The 19,034-nt window shown below is 39.2% G+C and overlaps 1 pseudogene; it reads left to right on the plus strand.

Annotated features, from left to right (window-relative positions):
* Positions 1-12,713, plus strand: part of LOC131083955 (chloride channel protein D-like) — a 78,201-nt pseudogene extending 65,488 nt beyond the window's left edge.
* The last annotated feature ends 6,321 nt before the right edge of the window (positions 12,714-19,034 follow it).

Genomic DNA, 19,034 nt, shown 5'->3' on the forward strand with positions numbered 1-19,034 from the left:
CAAACACGTTTTTCCATGGGTGACCTAAATCTGAAACTGTTATCTTCCCCAGCTGAGCAAGCAGTGGAAAATAAAAACAAAAGCAACTACTAAAGAAAACTTCTTGGCCTTAACACTGTTAAAGAGGAAGCAAGCTGTAGCTGAGAAGCAAGTTTCCAAAACAAAGATCTCCTCAGAGTAATACATTTGACACTTTGCCACAGTAAGAGCTCTGTGCATGCCTGGGAAACCCTTGCAGAGTTCAGTCTGAGGAACGTGTGGCTACATCTTCTTCAAACTGAACCCTGCAAGGGTTTCCCAGGCATGCACAGAACTTGGTGGTGAACTTGATGCATTGATGGTTGATCGATTTACTGTGCGCAGCGCAGAGGATTGAGGAACTGGCTGTCCCCCTTCATTTCTCCCACAGTAGTGATGATACTTGCACATCAGAACAAAACAGGCTATTCTTTCTCACTGCAGCTGAAATGCCTCCCCTGTTGCCCCCCAGTGACTGCAGCTGAGCTGAGCTGTTTATGAATGTGTTAGCCCTGAGTCTGCTGAGAGCTATAAATGTCATGCCCTCAATGACATGCCCTCCTGGCTAGGTGGAATTCATTCTTCAGAGTGACCTGAGGATAGGACCACTGCCTTCCTTCCCAGGCTGTTTCTGCCAGAGAAACAGCATGAGGCTGTAAATGCATATTGAGGAGTTGTTGGGAGGTCCCTTGGCTCTCTTTTGTCTTGGCTGCTCTAGATTGTGGCTCCAGATCCTGCTCCAGTGGGAAAAGATAGAGTTATGCTTCTGCCTAATTTCTGTGAGACCAAATCTGAAAAAAGAGCTATTTTTTAATTTCCACATATGTTACAATGTGCTGGTGCAGGGCCATTGTGGGGCAATGAAGTGGTTCTTTGACATGATGAAGAGATTAGACATATCATCACTTGTGTTTTGCTGCTCCATCTTCTTTGCCAGAGGTTACTTCATAATGTAAAGCACAGTAAAACCAGAAGACATGGAGGATTTGAGGAGAAAAGCTGTAGGTAATGAATTTCTTTTCCCTGTCTGTGAACATGTCTGGGATATAACATGGAGGGTGATGATACTCCATGATCAGCAGCAACACCTTTGCTGCCATGCTTTGCATCCTCTGATTGCTTCCCTCTACAGGCATGAGTAATGGATGACAATGTGTTCTCTACCTAGGTGCTTTTTTCCTGGTATGTTGTTTATTCCTTGTTTTATGCAGCTTTCCTGTGTATTTGTGACTGATGAATACCATGTTCCTCGCAGGGACTGTTCTGATGTTGGTGGCCTTTTTTGCCTGTGTCTTCACTTTTGCCAAGGAAAATTAGGGAGCAGCTTTTCCGTACTGTGGTTAAATCCTCCTGGTGTCCATTGAAGTAAAGCAGGTGCACGCTGGAGTCTTGTTAGACCAGGAGCTGTCCCCTCCGTGTCCTTTGAGGAAAAATGGTGAAGAGAGTAAGAGCTGGAATGCTGCCCAGCAATCTTAATTTCTGCCTTGAACACAGCTGCGAGACAATTTTCCTGGAGAAAATACGAGGTTGACAAATACCACTGAGTAGCCTGTTTGGGAATTTTACCATAACAAATAAGCCATTCTGTTCACACCTGAGGCTCTCAGATCTGTACCATACGTAACTCTCCTCCTGTCAGGCTGAGGGCTGGATTCCCTGTGCTTGCCTCTATATTCTTACCTACACAGCTGTTAACCATTACTCTGCATTCTGTTTGTCTATCTTTTAGATGAAGGAAAAATTTTTTTTTGCTTGATTTAATTTGACTGGGATAAAGTAATTATGAAGAAACCACGATATCTCTGATGGTAAGCAGACTGTACAGAATATAACTGTCTAAGCAGAAGTGGGTAAAACTTGGTTTTATGCTACTTCTGTAGGGGGATGTGACATTTTTTGGCATTGTGTCTGCATTTTTGTGTGTATTTTTTCCCCTAGGAAACCCCATCTCTTCTCAGCCATCAAGTTTACTGGAAATTCAGCATTTGTGGTTGATTGAAATAGGTACTTTGAACCCAAAGAGAAATTTAAATAAAATATAGAAGATTAAGTTGTCAAAAATGCTTGTACTTTACCATGCTTGTTCAAACTGTTTTATCACCTTTGGATGCCCCACCCCTGGAAGCATTTAAGGTCAGGCTGGATGGGTCCTTGACCACCTTGGTCTATGGGAGATGTCCATCCCTATGCAGGGGTGTAACTAGGTTATCTCTAAGATCCCTTACAATCCAAACCATTCTATGGTTTTATGATTGTATGTTATGGATATGCAAAGCAAGAGTGTATTGACTGTGTGATTACCTAAGTTTTGTTTGATACAAAAGAAGTGTTTACAGTACTAAATTTTCATGACAAAGCTGGGAATCTAAGATCCTTTCAAAAGTTAAAATACATCCAAAAGCTGTGGTCTTCATGTAGCTAAATATTACTAGAGGCTGAAACATTTACTGACTGAAAACATGGCTTCCCATCCAAACACATTTCAAAAGTTTTAATACCCTGGAAACCAGATTCGATCCATCTTAAAATAAAACTTAATTACCTCTGAAGGTCTTGTTCTGAAAGGTGAGTTAAAGCCTGCTGCTCTGTGTAATCACACAAATATGTTTTGTAAGCTTTCCCTAAAAATGTCCAGCTGGCCTGAGCCGAGCTGCACAGGCCTGCAGAGCACCACATTGCCGCTGGGATGCTCCCAGCAAACCCAGCGGGACTCCAGCACTCTGTAGATCTGGACATGGAAACTGACTTCAGTGGGGCTGGGAGCGCTGGCAAGAATGCTGAGAGCTACATCTTTCCACTTCAGAAACTCCAGGGAGATATTAAACATCCGCTTGATCAGCAGCAAACTCCCTGCTCCAATTCTCGCTCAAAGGATGTCATGTCTAATGGAGCTGAGCTGCCAGAAAGCTGCACCTGAGTGAGGAGGATTTCTCCCTCACTCAGGTTAATCCCCAGTCCAGATCCAGAAGAACTGCCAGAGGAGGGAGCCAAACTTCATATCTGTATTTATTTATATTTCTAAATATTGGCAATATTTATTTTGCTGCTGTTCTTTGCTGTGCTCCTGTACTTTCGGCTTCTTTTGTGGTAGGAGGAAGCCAGGTACAGAGAAGTGTGTGCTCAAGAACTACTTCTACTCAATGGTCCTGCTTTAGATTCCCTGCTTGTGAGGTGGTATGGGAAGGGAGATACTCTGCTCTCCTCAGTCAGAAGACATAGTAGAGCAGCTGTTCCCAGTAACAATAATGACACTATTGCTGAGACAAACATTTTCACAATGATGCATGGGAACGCTAAATCCAAACCACATTGTTTAGCTAATGCATGCTTTCGCTCTGCTAAAGGGGAATGTCACATAACTGAAAGTAAATTGAAGAGATCAGAGTTTAGAAAATATGACAAAGTTGAAAACTTAAAGCTGTAATACACAGTAACATCCTTTAGCAGTGAAATCAATGATCCAAAGTGGTGTGTGCATGTGTATTTTATGGCAGTTTATTAGGTATGACTCCCCTCTGGCCAGTCCAGTGAACAGACACTGTTGTGAGTCAGGAATGCTTTCTGCCAAGCACTTCAGTGAAACTGAGTATAGCATATAGATCTCCTTTCCCACAGAACATATCAGGCATTGCAACATATCATAGATATGTCAGACTCTAGGTATGGTTTCTGGCATTTTTCTTTAATCTGCACTCCCAGCCGGGACTAATGAAACACTGCTCTCAAGGCTTGTGCATGCACATGGTTCAGAGAGTCCTCACACACTGTATTAATAAGGTAATACTTTTATTTTCGTTAGCAAGAGGAGAGGTACTTGCCTCCAGTAGTGATGCAGAGCAACAGCTTAGAGAAAGGAAAGTTAAAGATTAATGGAGACCTGAAACATTTAATTCATAAATTAACTACTGAGCTAGATATCTACCTTAATATTGTGACAGCCTTGCTGCTGGCACTTCCAAAATAACTGATATGGGTTTGAAAGATCATTGGAGAGCCTTTTCCCTCTGGCACAGTTGTGGAGAGATTGCTAAGTTTAGATCCCAAGAATGCAAAGTTACTCAATCAAATGCAGAAGTCTGCTAAGTTCATGCAATAAATGGAGATAAAAATGGGGTTTTGTTTCTTACCAGAGAATAATCATGGTCAACTTCCCCCCTTCCTTTTCACTGTGCCTTTGCTGTATGTTCTGGGCAACAGTGATTCTACCAGGTATGATCAAAGCTAGAAACACCCTTGGCAGTGGTTAGAAGGCTTCATCTGAACTCAGCCAGCAAAGAAGAAAAAAGGGGAGGGGAAGCACATTAAGGACTTGAAAACTATTTTTAGGTGTGCAGGCTAGGGAGCTGACAGCAATATCTGACGGCAATACCAAAGTCCCTGTGTGATTACTTGGTTTTCATGTTAGAGAGTAGAGTCTGTCAGCACATTGATTGTTTTTACTGTCCAGCCTCCTGCTTTTGAAGAGCTGCTCTAGTTAATTTCAATGATACACCATACAGTAATCTTGCCTATTTAAATAAATGGAATTCAGTACTCTCAACAAAAGCCCTGGACGTTACGATCCTCCCATGCATTGTCAGGGTCCTGGGGCACTGTAGCTCATGAATAACACAGATGGAGGAAGGTTTATAGAGTCTGTGGCAGTGGTTTTATTTCATGTCCAAAGTGCGAAAAGTTTCTTCCAAAGAACAACATTATATGATACTTTTAAAATAAGTAGGCCTGCTTGGCCTTACAAATAATTGTGCAGGTGCTGTAGGGCTTTGTGATGGAGCCCTTTGCAGGGAAAACTGGAGTGTTGCAGAGGCTGTGTGCTAACCCAAAAGGCCAAATTAAAAACGTATGCAGCCACACTGCAGCATGTGGGTGGCTTTTAGGCAAGTGCAGAGGGTTGTTAAATGTCGAAATCAAATATAGGCATGGGGAAAACTGGTGTGTGAATGGAAAGACTGATCACATGCTTGTCCTGCCATTTAAATGTGTGGTAGGCTCCTCTGAAATTCAAAGTCTGCCTAGCAGCAAGCCAGCTTGTAGGGAAATACAAATCTGATTTTAAGTCTTCATACGTTTCTAAAATCTAGCCTTTCTGCATGTCTGAAAAATAAAGTTTGCATTTACAATTTATTAACAGCTGCCTTCACATTTTCATGTTGAGGCTGTGGACTTGCTGTCTGCTCATTCACCCTGATGATGTTGCCTGTAAAACCTGACAAGTGGCAACTTCAGTAATGAGTATTAACAGTAATGAGTATATAACAAAACATAGCCCTGACATAGATGAAATCTCTGTATTGAAAGATTTGAAAACTGAGGTACAGAGATTAAATATTTGCTCAGTATCCTTTGAAAAGCTGTAGCATAGAGAGAATTTGATCTTTGCTCTGGAAAACCTCAGCCTAGTACTGGATAGTGACCTTTTTATCATCTTTTAGGTAAGATGCCAAAAATTCATGCAACGCTCCCTCTTCATTTGAAGAAGGAAATATTAAGTAAACAGTAATGATTAAATCTGCCTAACCTGAAACAACCCTGTAACCCTGAGATTTTATTGTGTAAGATGAAGACTTGGTTGATTTAAAACAGTTCCTGATATGTGATGACCTAGTCCTTATCTACTGTCCAGCTCACCATATGCAGAATACTCTTTTTTACAAGTTTAAAAAAGTACAACACTATTTCAAGTCAGGCAAATGATTGCATTGAATATTGGCCAAAACAACAGATAAAATCAGCTATAAAACCTCCAAAAAAAGCCAGGTACTTTTGGTGGATTAAGGCAGGAGAAACAAGCCTCAAGCTTTCTAAAGTAAATGAAAAAATGATGCTTCATGTTCTTTAATTCTCCCTCCTCCCCTTGTCCCTTTTGTAGCTTTTTTATCCGTTCTGTTTAGTAGAGTCCTGCCCTAAATGCTTTTGCCAGTTGCATCACGTTTTAATGTTCCTTCTGTTCATTTGCAGCTACTTTGGAGCTGTAGTTGCTTTTATGTCACTCACCCAATATTTAGAATTTGTAGTTTCCTCAGATAATTGGCCATCTCGACAAGAAGAGTGACACAATCAGCTGTCAGATACTTTTCATTCCTGACTTCCATGCCAAAACTGACATGTGGATATTCGAATAATAATGTGTTATCTTAATTAGGTGTATCTTCATGATACATGCTTTATAACAGATAGAGCACATGAAACTACTGCAATGCCTTGCCAGGGTATCTTTGAAATGAGATTCCCTCCTTAAGAGTTTTCTTCCTTCTTAAATAAATAAAGAGTATAGGAACAACTGCTGAGTCCAAGTCTGAATCTTAGCACTTCCTGTTAAACCTCACAAAATAGTGCAAGAAACATGTTTGGTCTGCTTTCTAAAGCTTGATGATGTGATAGGAAGGATGTTGTATGTAACATCAAAGAATGATGTTGTTATACCTCTGGAGCCTGACTTCTGGAAGTCCAAGTGAAATAATGTATGCTCATTTTTCTCCATAGCATGGCAGTTTTTAATAGGCTTGGATTCTTATCAGAAATGTTCCAACGATTTCCTTCATTGTGTTTGTGTGTGCTTTTTTCTTGACTATCCAAATTTCTCTCACACTTTTCTAAGTTTTGTTAAGTGACTCCCTGCTGGGTTTAGTTAAGAGCGGTGCTGAGCAAATTGCAAGCTGCCAAAACCAGCCAACAAACCACTGGTGATGAACAAATGTTTCTGCTCTTTCAGCTCATGGTGAATGTTACTGCTTCCTTAATTCCAGCATCATGTTCAAGTGGAAGATAGCGCAGTCTGGACTACAGACCTGAACAGTGTTTTGGACCTGAGCAAAAGAGTCTGGCTGAGGATCAGGGTGGATCATAACTTTCACACTTGCTGTCTATATATGTTAGGATTAAAGTCTTGGGAGTATTCCTGGCCCAGTGATCTTTCTTAAAGTAGACTTCTTGGAGCTGTGCATGATGACCTCGGAGCATAATTTAGATCTCTGTATTTATGTCTCTTAGAATGATTACAGACCTTTTTTGTGAAAGACTGTAGAATGTAAACCTTTAGAGAGTCCTGCAGAACAAAGTGTGTAATGCACAAAAGGTAATTCATAGGGAATGACGGGATTTGTTTCTTCTCCATACTCTCTGCTGCAGTGAATTGTGTTTTTCTCCATTTCCTCCTCCAAATGAGGAGGAAAGTCTGAGTGGAAGAGGTCCTGCCTGTTGTAGCATGCCTTATTAGTGTGTTCTCATTGTTGTCCTCAAAACCAAGTTCATTAATTGTCTATGCTACATGTCCATATGATGGCATGCATGTGGTAGGAGGCTTAGGGAAGATCGGTGATTTTGCCAGGAGGGAAGATGTGAGCCCAGGGCAAAGTGTTTGCTCAGCTATTAGCTCTGCTGCAGATTATTTTAGTAATCTGAAAGACATTTTATTAAAACGAAAGCAAATCAGATCTTAAATTGAGACAAATAAAGTTTCAATACTTCCGAAGAATACCCAATTCTTTCTTTGTCCTGTGAATGGGATGTGCTTTAAAGGTGGGAGCAGGTGATAGACTCCTAGTATTTTCTGGCTGTGCCACTAATTTCCTTCAGAACTAATGTTTTTCCACAAGTTATACTTACACAGGCAAACTTATTCATAAAAATCCCTTTGAGAACCTTAGGTGACAGACCAAAGCCATTGAAAAAAATGCAAAAATTTCAAGATTACATGGTGAAACAACTAACCATTTCAGGAGAAAGGGTTAATTGCTCTTCTCTCCAATGTTAACTTGCATAGAAGTGATAGTTTTCTTCAAATGTGTGTTCCAGATCTGTACAAAAATGCAGAGGTAGATATGCAGAGATATCTGCATATCTAAATGCAGAGATATCTCACAGAGTATCTTCCTTTAAATGGCATTTCATAATAAAGAACTTGAACCTAGCTCTTCTATATCCAGATCCTAGGATCTTTTGGATCAGGAAGGCATGTTTTCTTAGAATCACAGAATCATGGAATCATTAAAATGGCTGAAGACTTCAGTGTAAGCCCTCTGCTGTGGATGCTAATAACACCTTGAAGCAGACTAATCTTCCCTAGGAGACATTTATGTTAAAACTAGTAAATCCCTATAACATGTTTTGGTTTGAATAAAACAATGTTTTTGGACACAGAAATACTCAGTTAAAAAATTCCCAGTTTATACTTGGTGTTCCAATCATAAAAGCCACGTGGTATGTTGTTTATATTTTTTTTGATGCCCTTATGAAGATTAGGTGTCTGCTCTCCTCTGAGTTCATCAAGCACATAATTTAGCAGTATGTTGCACAACTTTGTACTACTGTATTAACTCCTAGCTGTAACAACAAAATAAGGCTAGTACGATGTTAAGTATGCTACAAACCAAAAAGATCTGTGGTAGTCCCCAAGGTATCTGTTATCAAAATGTAAGTTAAAAGTTGAGAAGTGGATAGTATGAATGGAGTATGTGTGTGTGTGTGTGTGTGAGAGTGTAGCAAACAAATACTAAGATAAACAGAACAATTTTATGCATCTTGCTTGTCAAGGCCTTATCTGTGTAATGCAGAAAGGTAGAACTCTGAAGAAAGGTCTGAAATTATAAATTAATTTATAAAAATATCAATTTTAACATTACTAAGCCAGTAATAATATTAGATGTCTTGATGAACTCTAGAGCGCAGTACTCTGAGCGAAGGTTTCCCTGATGATTTAAAATAGAACATAATATTTTGGCAGACCTTGTTTTAATGTAGTTGTTACTTAAGAAGGATGAGGGAAACAACAACAGTCTACCTACTTGCATCTAGATAATTGTATTTGCTTATTACAGGTATTGTCTTGTTGGGTGCAAACTACACAGTTCATGAGCTGGTCCTGCCAAGGACAAGGTCAAGAAGAACATGTAGGATAGGTGATGTCTGTTAATATGCCAAACCTAAATGTGTGTGATGCTGCTATTACTAATGGATGTTTAGGAAAGCCAAATGTGTGGTCAGCCCACTAATACTTTAGAATCAGAGAAAATCTCAAGTTGGAAGGAACCCATAAGTAATGCTCCTGATGCAGCTCCATTCCATTTCCTTGTGTCCTACCGCTGGTCACCAGAGAGCAGATCAGCACCTCCCACTCCACTGCTGTCCTTGGGGAAGTTGCAGACTGCGACAGATCCATCCCTTAGCCTTCTTTTCTCCAAGAACAAAAGAAGCAGCTTCAGCCACTGCCCTACGTTTTGTCCTTGAGGCCTTTTACCATACTGGTTGACCTCCCCTGAACACACTTGTTGATGTCCTTCTTATATCAAGAACCCAAACCTACACGCAGGACTTGTGGTGTCATCATGATGCTAAAGCATTGTGTACTTGCTGTTTAAAATTTGCCCATTATAATGAATGTAGTTGTCTGCTCTAACTTCAGGTTAAGGCTGTGCATACTGCTGGAGAAAAAGCACATCTCTGAACTGAAGACAAATGATGAATCTTTCTCCCCATCTCATCTGCTCTCCTATGAGAAGGTAACCTCTCTTCTTTCAGTTATTTCCTTGTTTAATAACCATATTTGGGTGATTTAGGATGAGTGCTCCATGAATGAAGAGATTATGTAACATATGTGGTTGACATAAAGAAGTGATGGGTTCAAGTTAAATTTAAGGATGATCAGAGAACTTACAGGGACATATCTCATAAACTATAATGCCACTCAGAGTCTGGAAGTTCAGGAAGTGCAGGACTGCTGGTAAAGAATTTCTTTGCTCAGATAGGCCATTCCACTCTTCTCTTTCTCGACTTCTCTATGGATAGCAGAATTGTTATAATATTTAATTCACTATGGGATAGCACCTCTCTGAATGATGAGTGTTTATAAAAGCTTTCAAACTTGAAAAGCATGTAGGATTCTTTCCCTTGACAGATGACCAAAGGTTTTTTTAGGAATAGCAAATGTTAAGCCTAGTGGAAAAAAATTGTGAGTTTCTAAGGCAAGGCTAGTAATGTAATTTAAGGAATTTATACAGGCCCAACTGGGAAGTCATCATGTGTTACTGAAACTTGGTCTGCACATGGGAATGTGGCTGGCAAAATAATGTTAAGAAGGATCAGGGCAGTTATGCATGATGAGGCGCCAGTACTCAAATAGTTATTCCTATGGAAAATGGCTGAAGCTCAGCTGAAGGCTGATACCAGTTTTGCTGCATATTTCTGCAGTATGCTATCATGGAATTACCACTTAGTGCGTGAATTTTAACTGCATGAAAAACCTCACTCCTAAGCCAATACAATTGACATTGTCTTAATAGAGATACAGTTACAGTAAAGGGAAACAAAAATTTGTAACCGAAGAGTGCTCTAATTTCAATTGCTAATTTAAGTCTTACTGGCAAAAGAATTTATAAAGTTTGGACAAGTTCTGCTGGTGTAGCTCTGCTAGAAGTCTTTGTTAGGAGTCAAACTGGGAGTCTTTTGAACCTCTAATGTGCTGCACAGAAGGAAAGAGAAATGCGTTCTTGCCTTTTCCAGATAACAGCGGAGAAGCTGTCCAGTCTGTTGCGCCCAACCATGCTGCTGAATCGCTACGCTACAGATCCCTGGTATCAGCAACTCTTCATCAATCTGGTAAGACTGAAGCCAACTCTAAAAACAAACATTTCCTCCATGAACAATATGTTTGTTATATTTTCTCATTTGTTTATGATGGCTGTGTCAGCCGCACTGATTTACATAAACACTGCCAATCCTGGGACGTTACATTCTCAACAAAAGTAGCTGAGTACAAACAGCATTCCGAAGTTTTAATTCATATTGTATAAACATAACAGATGTTGATAAAATGAGCCAAAAAGAAAATACAACAAAGGAGACCATTTCAAGGGGGCTTTTGATTAAAATACATTCCAGATTGACAAAATGATACAATGTTAATGGAATAGATCATTTAAATGTCATTATTTGGCTCTCACAGTTCTATAAAGCAAATATAAAGCAACGCTTTTGAGATTTAAACTCCATTATACTGCAGTGCCTATACATCAACTTATAAATAAAACTATATTTCTTTTCCCTTTCCTTTTTTTTTTTAATCCCTGCTATGACATCGCCACATTTATTTCCTAAATACTGTATTAAAATACTGGATCCAAAAGCAATAATAAGTTTGGTATACAGAGTAGGGCCTAAAATAAATATATTATAAACAAAATAAATGCAGTTTCTGCCTCAGTGAATTTCCAGTCATTGAAACTGAGATGGGCGACACTAAGAAATCCAGGTCAGAGGCCTAATTCCGTTGGGTTTTCTTTAAAAAGATATAAAATCTGCTCCTGTTAATTCATCTGTAAAGATGATGAGACTTCATTTGAGATCCATCTGGTCTAAATCCCTTGCTTTGAGAATAGCGAGAATGATAGAAAATTTACAAAACCTGCAATGCTCCTAATATGCATTATCTAGTTTAGTTTGAGGGTTTTTGTTTAATAGATGGGAAACTGAGGTGGAGGCAGGACATATGGTTTCCCAAAGTTCAAGAGGAGGTCTTACATGGAAGTAGAAGCCAGCTCAAACTGAGGCTCAGTCCAGTGCTCATGCCTTTGGGCCACACAACTTCTTTATTATGGGAAACCCATAGAACTCAATTTTATTTCATACTGATGTGATCCCTGAAGCAACAAAGTTTAGTATCCCTTTTCAACAACTTGTTATTATCACTCATGAAAGCTCTTTTTCTGATATCCACATAAATATCCATTGTGAATTTCCTGGGTGCAATGATTTCCACAGCAAAATTACATGCAGTATAGAAAGAGGAAAATTCTTTACTTTTAATTTGTTTTCTTCCTTATGTCTTTGAATGCCTGGTCTGTTCTGTAAATGAGAGAGAGAGAAGAGATGTGCCCTTCTATGCTGTGCATTTATTTATGTTGTTTTATCATGTCTTTGTTCCAATCTTCCTCTGTCTGGGGTGTAGCATTGGTAAGCACAACACATCTTCTTTGACAGAACTGACCAAGTCACAGGAATAATACTGTAGAATTATGGGGAAAATAAAGTCTTAGTGAACAACTACATACTCTATATAGACCAGCTTGGCTGACAATAAAATGATCTTCAGCTCTGTTCCTATCAAGAAACCATTAAATTCCTGAAAGTTATCAGTCACCAGAGTTTAGTACTGGTAGGCCCACTTCTCACACCCATGAGATTGTTTCTCTTCCTTGCAGCCTATGTTTCTACGTGAATTGATTTTTAAAAGAGTGTACTACAAAATATTATAGAATGTCATAAATGATTGTGTAATGAGATAGCAGCAATAAAAAAATTTAAAACTTTATAAAAATTGGGGTCACTGACTATTTTCAAGCAAATCTTAGACCAGAAAAGCCTTAGACTTAGAAAGTGGACCTCAACTTTGCTTTTCCAGTCTGTGAAATTTGAGTGCATTCCAGTCATAATAATTTATTTAGACTGAACTTTATGGTTTACCAAAAAATAAAGTGATTCTTTTACTATGGTATTTCCTGATGTTTTAGATATAATTGAGGATGTGGAGCAGGGAATACATGTTCTTATTGAATCCTGTAGAACCTGCGGAACCAAGTGTTTGGAGTGATCAGCAGGAAGACTTGATGCCTTTCCTGCTGGAGGAGAGGCTCACGCTGGCACCACAGAGCCCTGATTCCAGTGAGCAGCCTCTGGATTCAAGGCCACGCATGCCTTCCTAGGCTTTGTCACTTGTTTTGAAGCCCATGTTCTTCTTCAGGAAAACATAATCACAGCTTTTCCACTTGATCCCTTCCAGAGAAGACATGCTTAAAAGGTGTAGTATCTTGACATGAGAGATTGTAGCCCCAGAGCCGTGTCCCTTCAGCTGCTTGGTGACTGCAAAATTCACTAATTTAAATGCTTGTGAGACAACATGAGAATTCACATGCTTGTGGAAGACATGTAAAATAAATGTGAAAGATGGACATCAAGAATGCTTTTGTCATGCTGTGTCTATGTCTCGGAAAATATCATAACTATCAGCAGCAGCTATGTTGGCAAAGCCCTTCAGTGAAGACTAAATCTTCAATCTCTAAGTATTTGCCTATTAAAAATGAAAATGTTTTAGATTTCCTCCAATGATTTTGATGTTTAAATTTGTTCTGTTAAATACCAGAGGGATTCCCACATTTTTGGACAATAAAACCAAACATGTATGAAGGAATCCGTTACTATTAATGTTATAATGAATACCAAGGAAAACTAGTAATAATTTATTGGTTATAAAAACTTGCCAAAATTCCTGAAAGGGAATTTCTGGTATTTGAATCATGCAGCTCTGACTTTCCTATAAGTCAAAGATTTGTTGGATGTTCTCTACTTTTCCCTTTAGGAATTTGTCTTTAATATTAATAATGTTGTTTCTGTAGCACCATAGAGAAAGCACAGCACTTTTAAACTGGAGTCCAGTCAATGCATATTACTGGCAGCCCAGAAATGCTCAAAGTCACATGAGACAGGCTCTTTAAATGGTCATTTAAAATATGTCATATGCAGGAAAAGAAATACTCTGCAAATCATCCGTCTAAGAAATATGGACATGGATGTTTATTTAAATCCTGCTATAGTTCATAATCTTTTGCTCATTAGTACACTAGCTGGGTCATTGTCAATACTGAGCCATGCCTCACCTGCCTGGAAAATGCCAAATTCTTCCTGAAGGAATTAGGGTTTGTGTGATAGCAGAATTATCTAGAAATCCCTGGTGATTTCCTCTTAAGGCAGTGAGAATCTCTTCTCTTGATAACCAGATCTACTCTTGGGAACATGGTGTGACCTGTGCAAGGTTGGACTCGATGAACATTGTGGGTACCTTCCAACTAAAGCTATTCTGTGTGACTCTGGAATTCTGAAATCTGAGTAACCTTGCCATGAATTTGCATTTTTGGTTCAAAGCCCATTGCTGATTTCCTTTTCCTTGATTTATTGAGTACACAGAGTATCACCTTTCTAAGACCTGAGTAATGTAATTTTTTTTTCTTACCATGTCTGTGGCTAAATGACTCAGTACAAATTGTAGTTGGGTTGTAATTTGCTGAGTATGAGAGCTTGAGATAGCCAGGATAACAGTAACTTGTTACACAACTTTGAACTGGACATTGAAATGCCTGGCATATTGTTTACTCTGCCTTTAAATTCGTGAATGTGAATCCACCACAGGTACTGTGAAGAGTATATGTGCAAAAGAAGTTTTAGGAATATAAACTATTTTTAAGAATATTTTGGGCTGAGCAGTTGTAAAAATCATAGTAGGGTTGCATTTCCCCGCCCCCTTTTAGTACAAGTGTAATTTCTAAGCAAAAGTTCACACAATTTACATAACTTCTCATAACTGTGTTGGGTGGGGCATGGCATGCTGCATTTTTCCATACATTATCTACCTAGTTTCATTGCTAGATGAGGGTTTCTTTGATTGGTTGGTTTGTTTTGGGTTTAGTTTTGTTTTTATGTAATGTATACATGTCTATGAAGATACACAAAAGAGAATTCCTCCCAGGACTGAAAGAAGTCACTCCTTTATATTCTGGACTCCAGTGACAAACTCATCACATAATATTACATATAGGAAAGTGAAATACATACAGGAAAGTGAAAAGAGATTAAAATGGTAGGGTTTTTTTCATTAATATGTCCTTTTCATGATCTTTCTATAGAACAGGTATTTGAGGAATCACTGTAACACGTAATCATATCATTTGACTCTTGGGCACAAGATACTTTTTTTTTTTTGTCTGCTTTAGTGTATCATAAATTTCTGCTATTTCTTCATGCATTTTGAACTAAAAGCTAGATACAGCAAAGATGCTATTTTATATAAGATACAGTTTATCAATTTTCACAGTTTTTTAACCCAAACTTCAGTGACAAAGGGCTTCACAACAAACTTCAAGTTTTTGGCATTATTTTTGGCTTTTACTACTTATCTATATGTTTCATCTCACTGTCAATGATGTTTTCCTAACAATTCTTTCTCTCTTAAACTGAAATGTATCTTAAAGCACAGGCAGACTGAACTTTAGATCTAGGATTGAAGTACAGTTGTGCAAAATTCCCAATTCAATTAGGAAAATTGCCTGCACATTAGAAACACTACATTATCTATGCATTACATATCCCTATGAGTGAACATAAACTGTTGTGAGAAGGTTTTTCTAGCATGGAGCTTTAATGTACGGCTTTACAGGTATCCTGCAATGTCCATTTGTAACATTGTGTTTTTCCTGTCATGTGACACTTGCATACTTTAGAGTTAATTGCCCAGTGTTTTTAAACAGCCTGGTGTATCACACTGGAGAACCCTTTGACATTGTTTCACAACAGATTCCTTCTCACATTTTTTAAATGGGATTTTGTCCTTTAATCACATTTATTTGCTGACTATGAACAGAAAAACCTAAGGGAGGGAAAACAGATGAAGAAATTCTTTGTATCTACTTTATATAAAAATGATGACTTAAAGGATTCAGGGACTAGCATTGCTAAAGGTACTGGTAATTTGATATGGTCTATCATACCTCGAGGCTCAGATAGCCTTGAGCCAAAAATCTAAATGCTAATGGAAATGTAGCTGCACTATGCAAGGGTAGAGCCTGGAAAATCACTGATGAGGAAGGGCTGCAAAATGTTACTGTTGTCTCTGCTGCCCCTTTTCACACAGCTTCAGCTAACAGAGCTGTCAGTGTGCCACTGGTGATCATGAAATCACTTAATGAAATGAAGTGTAACCAGCTCTCTACTAAAATAGTGCTTAATTAAGTGTGACCATCAAGTGATGGGAACCATAGCAGTATACAAGGGAATGCTTGTTCATTCCTGAAGGGCCTATTAAAGCAAGAGGAAATATGTGATCAGCACAGTTGTCTGAATGTCTAACATGGTATGGCATGGGAATGCCAGCAACAGAGTTCAAACACATGAGGAGTTACAAACCAGAATTATTTACACTACGTGATTGTAATCAATGCCTAGACACTTCTGAGGAGCCAAAGCAATGAAATGGTTCAGTAACTTGCAGTATCTCATTAAACTGGTGAATTTTGCTCAGCTGAGACCATAGATCATAGACTCAACATTCTGCCACTCTCTGACAGCAGAGAAATGGGGAAGAATTACCAGCTTCTCCATATTTTATTTTGAAGGGTTAAAGAAAGAATTTATATTTTTGTGCAGTTTATATTTGCAAAGACCCCTGTAGATGTGTAGTACCACAGCTTCTGCTGTGATGTTGCTATAATTGCCCCTCTTGTCTATGCTGGAGCTGAGATGTGGGATATGAAGCAGCCTACTGAAGACTGGAAAGTGAGTCTGTGGCAGAGCTAAAAGAACTTCAGACTTGTGACTTTTTTCTTCTCAGTATTAGTCTCTTTCTTGCAAAGTGAGCTAGCACCAAGAGAAGGCATGGCAAGCTGTGCGACTCCACTCCCATATCCTTTCACATTTTGGCAGTTTTGCCACACAGAAGTGTTTCTAGTGGGATAGGGCTGTCCCTGGCATACAGAGCAAAGCCACCCATGCAGCAGGGAGGACTGTAAGGATTGCTCCTGCAGAGCAGGCACTGTAGTCCTGTCTAAGTTCTCTCTCTCTCATTGAGAAGGCATCCTGAAAGTCTCCCTAAGACACGCTTGTCCAACACAGCAAAGGATGGATTTCTGTGAAAGCATGAGATGTAAAAAATAAATAAACAAGAGTTGATATCTCTGGCATGTGTGTGTATGTATAAATGTAAACATGTGCATATATGCAGGTAAAAAACTCAACCCTTTTTAAACTATCATTCGTAATTTAGGAGACAGGCAAAGCACTGTCTCAAAGGATGAGGATACACATTTCCTTTGAAGAAAAAAAAAGAGGAGTAAACAAATGATGTGTATCTGGAGCTTGATTATCCTACAATTATACAGGCTACTACCTATAGAAACCTTTTTAATCCTTCAAAGGTAAGCAGTAGGATAGAAATTAGTGTTGGTGCAAGTTAAGGGCTGAGAGCATGGCACAGAGGTATAACAGACAGAATCAAGGGCCCAAGAGACAAGTGTTTTGCAGGATATACAAATAAAAAGTATCACTTTTCTCATATGAGAACCACAGCATAGAATATAAACATTGTTCACAAAAATGACATGATATTTTTTAATCAGCCTGGGCAGGTCGTGTCTCTGACAAGGATCTTTCTTGCATCTTGTCTTTAAGGTGATGAATATCTGAAAACATCAGCTCTTTGAACCTAGAAAGATGAGTTTCCCAGAATCACAGAAGAATTTATATTAGAAAGGTCCTCTGGGGGTCATCTACTCCATTCCCCTGCTCCAAAGAGGTCCAGCTAGATCAGATAACTCAGGCTATTCAAGCCCTTTACACCCTCAAAGACAGAAAACCCACATCCCCCATTCCAGTATTTGACCATCTTCATGGTAAAAATATTTTTCTTATACTTAATTTGCATTTCTCATGCTACATCTCAAGTCCATTGCCTATCATTGGACACATGCAGGAGAATCTGACTGTCTTATCTGTAGCCTAAGGACAGGTAGTTTCTGCAATCAGGTCTTCTCTGAGCCTCCTCTTGTCCAAGCTGAATTGAATTGTCTCTCTAAGCATCTCCTCATGCCTGTGCTCCAGCTCCCTGACCAGTCTGGTGGCCTGCTGCTGGACTTCCTCCAGTATGTCAATGTTTTTGCTGTACTGGAGACTTCTCTTCATCCACAAACTGACTTGTGCAGGTATCATGCTAATCTTCTCCATCATTCAAGTTTCAGCATATATTCTGCCAACAAAAGCATGATTTCATTAGAAGATAAGCCAGAACATTGATTATTTTGAAAGGAAGAAACATGGAGACAGTGGAAATGTAAAGTTTTTAACCCATTGCTACCTTCCCCTCTAGTAAGTAATGTGTTCTTATGTTCTGGTCTTTTTCTCACAATTTTCAGTGGATTCTTGCACTGACAGGAAGTCTTCACAATTTCCTCTCAGCATCCTGAGAGAAATTTACAGCAACTTGGGCCCTTGGTTGTGATGTCTTCTCTGTTTCTCAGAGCTCTCCTTTCTGTTTCTGCTGAAGGCTCCTACTCCTTGTGTGTTTCACCACTCTGTCAAGATTTGTTCTTCACTCCAGAATTTTTTTCCCCAAGAAGTTGCTCAACTGCTCTTGGAAAAGCACAATTTCCTCCTCCTTCCCAAAGATGCCCCCTGAGTACAGCCACATTGTTGTCTGCTGTCTCCTGAAAGGAACATAATGTCTATTAGCACAGAGTAGCTTCAAATGAAGAAATTAAGAATTATACACTCAACATGTTAACAGAAACATCCACAACATTGTTATGAAAAGTTATTCATTAGGGTCTGGCTGCGATTTTGGAAATTACTCAGGGTGGTTTTATAACAGTTAAAACCCGTAAGGTGCTGTGTGTGAGGCTTTGGGGTTTGGACATATTTTTCCACGACTCTTTACATTTGTCAGCAAGAACATACAGCTCTTTTGACAGTAGGACTTGGGTGGGCAGATGGCTGCTGGATGCTGTAATAGGAGGTTGGCAGGACACTGAATGATAAACTTACTTGTCAACAGCCTTTCTGGCTTTCTTAGGACAGACTGAGCTTTGTACCTTTGCAACTTGTTTCCCATGTAGTTCCTGGTAATTTTTTTGGTATGGGTTAATTGATTTTGCATTTGCTTGCTGCTTTTATTATGTCTGCCCAACATGGAACCCTTCTCAGCACAGAAGCTCATTTTGTATCTATTATTCCCTGCTTTTTTATGTTGCTTCCCTCAGCCAGAAAGAATTCTTCTTAAATTATTTGCATGTTGGTGGCAACAGAGATGGAAGACCAAAGAAAATAAAGAAAAGATCCACAGTAAATGTTGAAAATGGGATCCATCCAGTGTGTGGCATGGAAAATAAGGCTGCAAGCACCACTAGGGAGATCTCCAGTTGGGTGACCGCAGCATTGCAAGTCAGAAGAGTTCACAGAGCACCTCAAGAGGAAGCAGATCTATGGCT

The sequence above is a fragment of the Melospiza georgiana genome, chromosome 1, assembly GCF_028018845.1.
Source record: "Melospiza georgiana isolate bMelGeo1 chromosome 1, bMelGeo1.pri, whole genome shotgun sequence".
Lineage (NCBI taxonomy): Eukaryota > Metazoa > Chordata > Aves > Passeriformes > Passerellidae > Melospiza > Melospiza georgiana.